At 38.1% G+C, this 10,294-nt stretch overlaps 1 non-coding gene across 1 annotated transcript; it reads left to right on the top strand.

Moving 5' to 3' along the window:
- Positions 1-635: 635 nt before the first annotated feature.
- Positions 636-740, top strand: LOC131159042 (small nucleolar RNA R71). Its single transcript, XR_009137657.1, has one exon. It is a non-coding gene; the product is annotated as a small nucleolar RNA R71 (small nucleolar RNA).
- Positions 741-10,294: the final 9,554 nt, after the last annotated feature.

Raw genomic sequence — 10,294 nt, 5'->3', positions numbered from 1 at the left:
TTGCTATCTTTACTTCCTATAAAGATGTCACTCAGAGCACGTGCATCAATAACAGATCAATCAAAAAAATTATTATCGAGCATAGGTTACCCATACCTTGACTAGATGATATGTTTGATCATATGGTAGGATCCAATTTTTTGTTTTTTTTGTTTTTTTCTAAAATAGGCCTTAAAAGTGAATACCATCATATTAGCAGCCTTAGGGACCTATTAAGATGCCCAATAGGTGAGAACATAGGTTCATGGGATTTGTGCCTTCCTATGGTAAAATTTGCATTCCATAGTTTAGTGAACAGGACCACATGCCTTAGCCCACAAACCTCTGCACACACCATTGGTTGCAGTCCTAAGGACAAGCACTTGTCTAATTTTTTGGATATGGCATGTACAGTAAAGGTTAGGTCCTGGCTTGTGGCCAACTTGTAAACTCCCTTATGTTTAGATGTGTGTGGATTGAGTGGTCTATGAGTAGCAACCATGTGCTATTGAGAATTTACAGCCATGTTTTCAAAGAGAACCCATGCCTCATTCTCGTGCTTTGTGAGGAAAATACCTCCGAACGATGCATCAACCATGGACCTATCTCTCTCAGTTAACAATTCATAAAAAGTTTAAACTAATTGCCACTTGGGGACCTAATGATGTGGGCATTTACAATGTAGGCCCTTGAAACACTCCCAGGTCTCAAAGAAAAGTACCCATCCATTTGTGTGAAACTTGTGGTTTTCCTTTGCAGCTAGTTGGTTTTCCCAATTGGGAAGTACTTTTCAGGAATTCATGCTGCATGGTGGCCCAGTTAGTCACCGAATTCAGCTCTAAGGACATCAGCCAATATTTGGTCTTATCCTTTAGAGAGAATGGAAAGAGCCTAAGGCGCAAGGCGTCATCACTAAAATTAGGTATGCGAATGGTGGAGCAAATATCTAAGAACTCATCCAGATGCTGATAAGGATTTTCGGTGGGGTTCGGGTAGCATCGAGATTATTGAAGTCTTAATCTCAAATTGTGCACCCTGAACATCCAAAACTAGATGGAGGACGGCGATGTGTATGCATTAGGCACAAAGTAATCCCTAAGCGGTCGAAGTGGTTGCTCTCCCACCACAGGTAGGTGAAGAGCATGGGTTCCGAGAGTTGATCGATGGGAACCAGTGGGTTTTGTTTGGCCATAACTTTTACTTTAGACGACTCAGCTTTATCTAGATTAGAGATAGGTTTCTTAAGGGACCTATGGGAGTTTTTAATCTCAGGATCTATGGGAATTATCTTGGGTTCCAAAGAACGCAAACCAAACATACACACTTTAAAGCACAAGGACTCAAGACTTTAGTGATAATAAACAAAAATGAGAATAAATGAAGAAAGAGGAAAATAAAAAGAAAATAAAAAACACAAGAAAATAATACTCTAAAGTGGAAGTTGGCTTATAATCGTAGCCAAGTCCCTGGCAACAGCACCAAAATTTGGTAGGATCACCAAGGCTCGGGTCCTTAACTACCAAAAATAAAATTTATACTAACTAACAATCCCAAGTTCAATAGAAAGTGGGGAAGTCGAGTGTCGATCTTCAGGGACATAGAGCGCAATAATTAAGTTACTTCCAAATTAGTTTACGGTAGCCTTGTACAAAAGAGAAGTAAAAAGATGATATTTTTGAATTGTTTTCTATCAACTATTGGAAAGCATGTAAAAGAAAGCAAGTAAATCTAAGTTAACCCTACTCCTACAAAGTAGTGTTTAGACATAACTATAATTTAGGATGTTGTTTTGCGTAATCTAAGTTCAGTGAGTTTACAATACTAAACTAACCGGAACCTGGCTAAACAATCCAAGGAGTTTTTCGATGGCATAGAGTAGCAAGGGTGCACCAGCCGTCCAAAGCATGGTTGGGAACCAGAGTATACTCTATCACAAACGATCATGAGAACCTCTATGGGAGATTGTAGCCTAATACGTGTACCTAACTGAAGTAATAAAGGTGCTAATTTTGTCACTAAACATCATCACCATCCAAACAATAAATGAAAGCGGTAAATGAAAGAAGTAAAGAGAAATCATGTAAAAAAATCATCACTTTGCAATCAGAACGTCTGTCACTAATGCCAGAAAATACAACTGAACGATCATGTAATATACGCTGGAAAACACCAGAGCTCTACCGGTTGTCACAGGCTGTTGAATACACCTTGCACAATCTAGAAATCTACACTACTCCTTAATCTAACTTGGCTCTCAATGACATCTTAAGTCTATCACTAACCTAAGAGAGGCCAAAGAGGAACCCAGAGCTCGTGTTCGTAGTAAATACTTATAGGCTCTAGAGTTTACAAGGTTTGTTTCATAGTTTAGGAAACTTTGTAGCAAATCTCGTGCAGAAGATCGTCGCTGTCGACCAAGTCGCCCCCATGCTTCACTTGTGTGCTCCCTAGTCAAGACTCACAGAAAATTAGGAATTTGAATCTTCGTTGTATTTGACTACATTGCACCTCTAGGTCTTTCTGGTCAAGTTGATGGTCGAGACTTGCAGGATCTAGATCTTCAGGAAATCTCAGGAACTTGACATAGTCGTCCCTCAAGGTCTTTTTGTCGACCACTTCGTTGAGGCTCTCAGAAATTATGCTTTTAGTTTTGTTTCAGTATCTCGACATGGTCGCCTTGGAGGTTTACATGGTCGATCAATTGGTCGACCTTTGTTGCATTTCAATCTCAATCTGAGCTTCAGAGTCTGGAGTGGAAGACTAAGTCATCCCTATGTGTTGCTGGTCGTGCCACTTGGTCAAACAAAGACTTCCTTTTCTTTGACGTTCAGAGGCTTTGGGAGCTTGGATAAACTCTTGAATTTAAGCTTTGTGTAATCCAAATACTCCTTTAGTGTCTCACATACCTAACTCCTTGGTTTTAACCTATATTTCCTAAAAAGAAAAACAAACCTTGCATAGTTCCAAACAATGATAACAATGGGTAAATAAATAATAAAGTGAAAATAAGAAAAGGTAAATGAGGGTCTAAAATCATGCATTTTAGGGACTCATCACAGGTGATTCAACACCATTTCCCACTCCTTATGAACCTAAAAACCCAAAATTGCCTTTGCCTCCACCTTTATCCATACCCAAAAGCCTTGATGAGATTGAAGAGATCTTGGATGACAGATAACGTTCACATCATTAGGATCATACTAAAAGTTCTTGGTCAAGTGGAGAGGTAAGTCACTTTTTGAGAGGAGTTGGGTTTTGAAAGAAGACCTCCTTCGTCTCAACTTGGAGTTGTATTCCCGATACATCACTTCCAATTCTTTAGAGACGAATTCTTTTGGACCCCAGAGAGATGATGGGGATCAGCATGCCTTACCCATTTCCTTTGTAGATTTGGTGACACGGGGATGACCTCCCGATGTCAACTCCTTTGCCGACATGGTGACATGTGGACAACCTTTAGATATCTACTATCATTAAATCTGTTTTGCAAGAATACATGGGATTAATTAAAAATCATATTTGAAGACCATTTTAATGGAAGTGTGTTGAATTTATATTGTACTTGGATATGTTATTTCAATGATATTAGGTGCTTGAATACCCCCAAGTGAAGAATGGAAGCGAAATCCAAATCAAGACCTATATGGGCCCCACATGGTCTTGTGGACCTCACACGGATTTGACCTTTCTTTGACATATGTTTTATATATAATTTTTAATGTTCTGAGACAATTAAGCTTGCTTGTATGTGAGTATTTAGTAAGTTGTGTTCTTAGTAAGTTGTGAGAAGTCTTTAATGTGTTAGAAGTTAGTGTGTATTTATTTCCTTTGTCTTCCATGCTTGTGTGGGAAGTATAAGTGTTTATTGTATTGTCTCCCCATGCTAGCTAAGTTGTTTAATGCTTTGTTCCCCCCAGTCTAGCTTATATCTCCATTGTAAGACCTAAAAAATTAGAAAAGTTTTGAATATTGAAAGCAATTTCCTTTACTAAAGCTTGAAAGCCTAAAAATTTAGCTAAGTTTTCAATATTGAAAGTAATTTCCTTTGTTAAAGCTTGAAAGCTTTGTCCAATCAATTTGATTGTGTAGTGTGAGGCTACGCATTCTCTCTAGAGATCAAGTGGTGAAAGAGCACTATTCTATCAAGTGACTATGCTTACACCTCCCCTTTCTAACCCACACGGCCTCCCCTCCAACACATCCACATAGCCACACCATCATACACCCACACGATCACTTTTCCTATCTCCATTGCTGCTTTTGTCTTGGCATTTCAAAGCTTGCACGAAGGACCTATGGTGTGATCTAACTACATGTGGAACAACGTCAAGTCATCCAAACAATTCTCTTAGTAACTTCACTACTTGTGTTTGAATCCTTGTTATATTTCGTTAACCCTTGCTAGAAAATTAAAATCACTTCTTTGAATAACCCTTTTTAATCCATAGATTGCAACATTGGTCCTTGCTAGCATAAATCAATTAGATGAATATCAATTTGCTAACATAGAACTTAAATTCTTGAATCTTTGAAATAGCAACTTTTCAACATATAACTTGATTCCTTTGTGAAAAACCCAATTGGGACTTATTTCTGGACAAGTCATAAACCTTTTCACACACACACATACACGCACACTATCACACGCACACACACACACACACACATAGTCACACACACAAAAATGCATGCACACACACACACACACACACACAACTTTACGCACGCGCACACAAAAACACATAGTTCTTAGAAGAAGTGGTGGCGGCGAACGCGGCAGTGTTAGAGGAATAAATAAATCAGTTAATGAAAAACTAAAATTATAATTTAAAACTCAAAGATTTTATAAAAATAGATTCAACATTTGAAAGGTTGTGAAGAGAGAGACCTACCTTAATATATAATAAAAATTATTTTTGGTTATTTAAAATTTTTTGTTGTATAAAGATTTGATAGAAAATAATGTATTATTCAAATCGTATCTTGTCTTTGCAAAAATACATGAATCTTATTTAAGAACTTACTTGATTTTGAGTATAATGGGGATTAATTATTATTTTTAGATTTGTATTGTGGAACAAACTCCCACTGCTAAACAATGAAGAAACATGTTGTGAAATGTGACTCACATACTGAGTGAAAGGCATGCACATAGAGAAATCATGAATGAAATCAAGCAGCTGCAGAGGAAACCATTGATTGAAAGGCTCTAACTGTCTACGATCTGGCTTAAAATACCTAGCACAGATTTCAAATTTTGAAAGGGGGACGTTAGTATGGTTGGGTTTTGGAGGGAAAACCTCTGGGAACTCTATTTATATGTTATATCAGATGTATTTGTAGAGGATGGATGTAAAAGGAAGAGTGTTGTACATTTTTCATGTCCTTTGGACAAGAAGATAGTGCATCTTTTTCGTTTGCTTCTGTGTATGTAGGAATTGACAAACCACGTTATTCCTTATGTTCTTATTATTGTTATTACTTTCATATACTTGTTGTGATTGTGGATTGTTATGTATATCCTTCATTGATTACTGCATTGTGTGTTTGATCCTAAATACAAATATATTCCACTGTGCAATTCATTTTTTCACAACAAATTGGTATCAGAGCATTGTTGTAATGGCCTCTAGATCTTCATCTGCGAAATTTGACGTTGTCAAGTTTAATGAACCAAGAATTTTAGTTTGTGGCAAAGAAGGGTGAAGGATCTCTTAGTGTTGTAGGGTATGGTGAAGGCCTTACACGGAATTCAACCGGAAAGCATGGATGAAGCAAGTTGGAATGAACTAGAGGCAAAGGCAGTATCAATCACCCAACTTTGATTGGTAGATGACGTGTTGTACCACATGATGGATGAGGATTCTCTTACAACAATTTGGAGGAAACTGGAAAGTCGGTATATGTCTAATTCCTTATCCAATAAAATAATCCTTAAGAAAAAGTTATATTGGTTTAAGATGGTAGAGGGTTCGAATTTGTTCCAACATATCAACACATTCAATCAGATTGTGAGTGATTTTACGTATGTTGATGTAAATTTCAAAGAGGAAGACAAGACACTGATGCTATCGAATTCCCTACCTGTGTCTAACACGTATGAGAATTATGTTACCACTCTTACATGGGGCAAATAAATTCTGAATTTGGAAGAGGTGACAAGCACATTGCTTTGTTTTCTCTAAAGGAAAATGGCCAATGATGAAGTTTCACATAGTGAAGGTCTTGTGGTGAAAAGTAACCAAGAATGTGGAAGATGTAAGTCCCATAATGGATCTTGGTTGTAGTTTAGGAAGAGGAAGGACATAAAATGTTTTAGGTGCAGTATGGTAGGGTTTGTCTCACCAAGGTTTGGGTCCTCAACTACCAAAAATAAAATTTATAAACCCCTTTTTTTATAGAGAGAACCTATAGCCACCCATATAGCGGTCTCGTCCTAAATTTATTAATTGACCCTCACTTATGGCGGGGGAAAACCGGGGTTACAAGAAAAGCCTCTAGGAGATTACATATAAACAAAAAGCCTTCCCAAAGACAAACCACAAACAAAAACCAAAAAATAGAAAAAACCAAAGCAAAACAAGCCTAACCAAAAGGCCCAAACTAAGCCTACCTAAGTCAAACAGCCAAGCAAACTACACAAACTATCTAAGTGGCAACACGAGGAACTTGAAGGTTGTCATAGGCCTTCACGAATCCAAGCATAAACTAGACAAGATCTTAAATCAAAAGAAGTAAATCCTAATCTACTTGGCTCTCAATGGCTTTCTAGGTCTGTCACTAACCCAAAAGAGGTCATAAGAACATATTTGAAACTATTATTTATACCTAAAAGGGTTTACAAGATTTCAATTCAAAATAGGAAACTGTAGCAGAAAATCTCACCCAGAACATCATCACTGTCTACCTAGTCTCACCAATACATTCTCCTACTCGCGCCCTAGTCAAGGATTGAGGGAAATTAGGAATTCAAACTTTAGCATCTTTGACATAGTCAACCAATGGGTCTTACTGGTCGAGCTGCTAGTCGAGACTTGGAAGATCTCAATTCTTCTATTCAGTTCAGGGTCTCGATTTGGTCGCCCTTCATAGTTTCTTTATCAAACACTTGGTCGAGACTCTCAGTATCTTTGGCTCATTAGGCTTTAGTATCTCAATCTAGTCGTCCCATAGGGTCACTTAGCCGAGAACTTGGTCGAACATTGCAGCAATTCACTTTCAGTCTAAACCTCGAAGTTTGGAGCTTGTAACCTGATCACCCTATGTTAGCTAGTCGCATCACATGGTCGAACAATGTCTACTTTCCTTTAACATATTGAGGCTCTAGTGGCTTGGCTGAGTAGCTGATTTAGGCTTTGTGCAATCCAATTACGCCTTTGGCTTCTCATATTGCTTAACTCCTTGATTTTGACCTGTTTTCCCTAAAACATGAACAAACCTTGCATAACTCGAATTATGATAACAAAGGTTATTAACAACATAAGTGAAGACAAAACAAAGGTAAATGGAGACCTAATAGTGTATTTTTGGGACTCGCCACAACTCTTAACTTACACTTTGCTAATCCTCAAGCAAAGAAAAAACTAAGAAAACTAATAAAATCCTATCTACCTCCTATTTCATGGAAAACATGGTTGCATTTACCGTATGCAACAAGGCTTTAAACCCCTAGGTTGACCCTAATGGACGAGTTGTAGTCTTGTAAGGGTCTTTAGGGCAATACCCACAAGCACCAATATCAGTGAATATCAAATAAGATAACATGCAACACAATCATGTCATTTCACATATAGAAATATAACCTAATTACACACAAGCTTTTTCATACATGACTTTATTATAAACACAACTCCGCAACAAATCACTAATGCAAGTCTAAACAATATATGGCCATCAAGGAAAATACAACTCATAGAAAATTAACCAACAATTGCAATTCGGAGTTAATATTATCATATAAATTCAAGTATAAATAGGCAAAGTCACAAGGCATGTGTTAAGTGAATGATTCGTTACACTCAGGTTACCCTTGGACACCTACGGAATGGTTGTATTGACTCAACCTCACTAGCATACTCTCAAAATCACTTAAGAATATAGGTTTACTCTCATATGTGAGGAAGAATGTCATGACCAAACATCTCACATAATTTGAAGAACTAACGCTAAGCATAAAGTAAACTAGTCTTATACGAATGGGATCTAGCCTATTAATGAGACGTCGGGTCCTTCACCCTAGCGCCTTCTCACCTACTCACAACATCCAACCAAGACCACCTTAGATTGACTTATTCATGAACTAAGCGTGAGTACATCTTATGCATCGAACAACTAAAGAAGCTTCATACTTGAAGAATCATGTGTGTTGTGTCCCTAGTTTGACCCTTTTATATTTGGAGCAAGTATTCTTTGTATTTTTCATTTCCTTTTCTCTTCTACCCATTCTTTTTACAATTTTCTTTTATGATCAGTTAGGAAAATTTTCACAACTTTTACGTCTTCATACTATTAATGAGAAATTAATCTAAAAAAGGAATTCATGAAATAAGTCTATCTCTAAGGGTGGCTCAATTTTCACGTCTTAAGTAGGTTACAAGACCTAGGTTTATATCTTCCCCCAAGACATCACCTCTAGGCTAGAAAATACAAGAATCGATACTAGCAAGCAAAGAAAATTCATAAAAGGAAAGTCGAGTTCCTTGAACTCAGAGTTTGACGTTAAAAGCTCAATAAAAGATGAAAGGCTCAACAGTACCTCACAAGGTATCAAAGTCGCCACGGTTGTTCTCTCATTGCTCTCAAGGAACCCTAAGTGTTATGAATCACATGAAAGTGCATCCTAGCCTTGTGAAGAACCATGTGAATACAAGACTTTACACAACCATATTAACACGAATACACTAGTAGTCAATTCTCATAGAGCAACAAAAGTAATATATTGGCTATAATTTGTGAAACTACACAAAAGCAACTCACTACTTTTTTAGTAAGCATAACAAGGTCATATAAATGATAAGCCTATGCATATAACATGTAGGTAATATAGACGTATGTAAAGGGTATAAATAGTGTTAACATTGCATGAAATAGGATATTATCACTGGAAATTTTAAAAATTGTGTCATTTTTGTGCTTGAAATGTGCCATGTAGTGTTTTCCTACCCCTTACCCCCAACTTAAAACTTCAGTGTCCCTACTAAAGTGTGGAAAGAAAAAACCTGGAAAGAGAGGGAAGAAACAATGTACGGTTCTATGAAATCAGTTAGAGTACCTGCATCAGTAACAAACACATACAAACCAGAAATAGCATGTGCGCAATAATACACTGAAGCACGAAATAAATTTCAAAAGCACTATGTAATTCCATTAATCACAAAGGCAGTACAATGTATATAGAATTTGAAAGCACTAGTACAAGCTTTCAAAAAAATGGTATACATACTAGAAAAGAAAATAAAAGAAAAGAAACAAAATAAAAGGAAAGGAAACAATATACATATACAGAGAATGCCTCAAACGATCTCGAAAATTGGCCCTAGCGTAACCTAGTCTTCCTCGAACGATCCACCAATGTCGTAATCGGAGTTGCCACCCCCTAATTTGTTAGACGCATCGAAAGGAGTACCCACATCAGAATGGCGAGCAGCGCCAAAGTGTGGCCTTGGGGAAGACTCCTCCTCCTCCTCAGAAATATGGCCAGACACTATTGGCGAATCAGGTGGAGTGGGATCCAGAGATCGCACTTAAGTAGGAGCCTGAGGGATCGACGTAGGTACCACTGGCGAGGTGTTGGAAATAAATGGGTTGATGAAGTCCTTAGGAAGAGTGGAGTCCTTCACTAAGCAGTGCAAGATAAGGATGATAGCAGATAATGGATGATGAACCAGCCTCACCTGAAGAGGTGCTAAGGTCAGTGGGACATCTACTGGAAAAATGAGGGTCGTGGTCATAATCGGGAGTAGTGGGCAACTGTTGGAGGAGTTGATGGCTTAGAGGCCAGATTTGGACTAACTGGCACCTCAATAGAATGTGTGTGGGACTGAACCTCACCTGTGGCGGCAGCTGGAGGTGGGATCTCTGTAGTAGTGCAATATTCTTCCTCCTCACCAGAAGATTCAACCTCAATCATAACCATTAGGCTTGCCGGTGAAGTGGCCTGAGGAGGGGGAGACGGTTAGGCCAGAGAGTGCACCGTTGGTGAAGCTGTGGGAGATAAAGAAAAAGATGGCACTGAGGATCCTGGAAAATGGAAGGTCTGAAACTCCTACAAGAAGCAGCTTCGAAGCACTTCAACCATTGCCCTAAATCCTTACGA

The sequence above is a fragment of the Malania oleifera genome, chromosome 6 (assembly GCF_029873635.1).
Source record: "Malania oleifera isolate guangnan ecotype guangnan chromosome 6, ASM2987363v1, whole genome shotgun sequence".
Taxonomy (NCBI): Eukaryota; Viridiplantae; Streptophyta; class Magnoliopsida; order Santalales; family Ximeniaceae; genus Malania; species Malania oleifera.
Note: the sequence above shows the minus strand (reverse complement) of the source record. Positions and strands in the feature narration are given on the sequence as shown.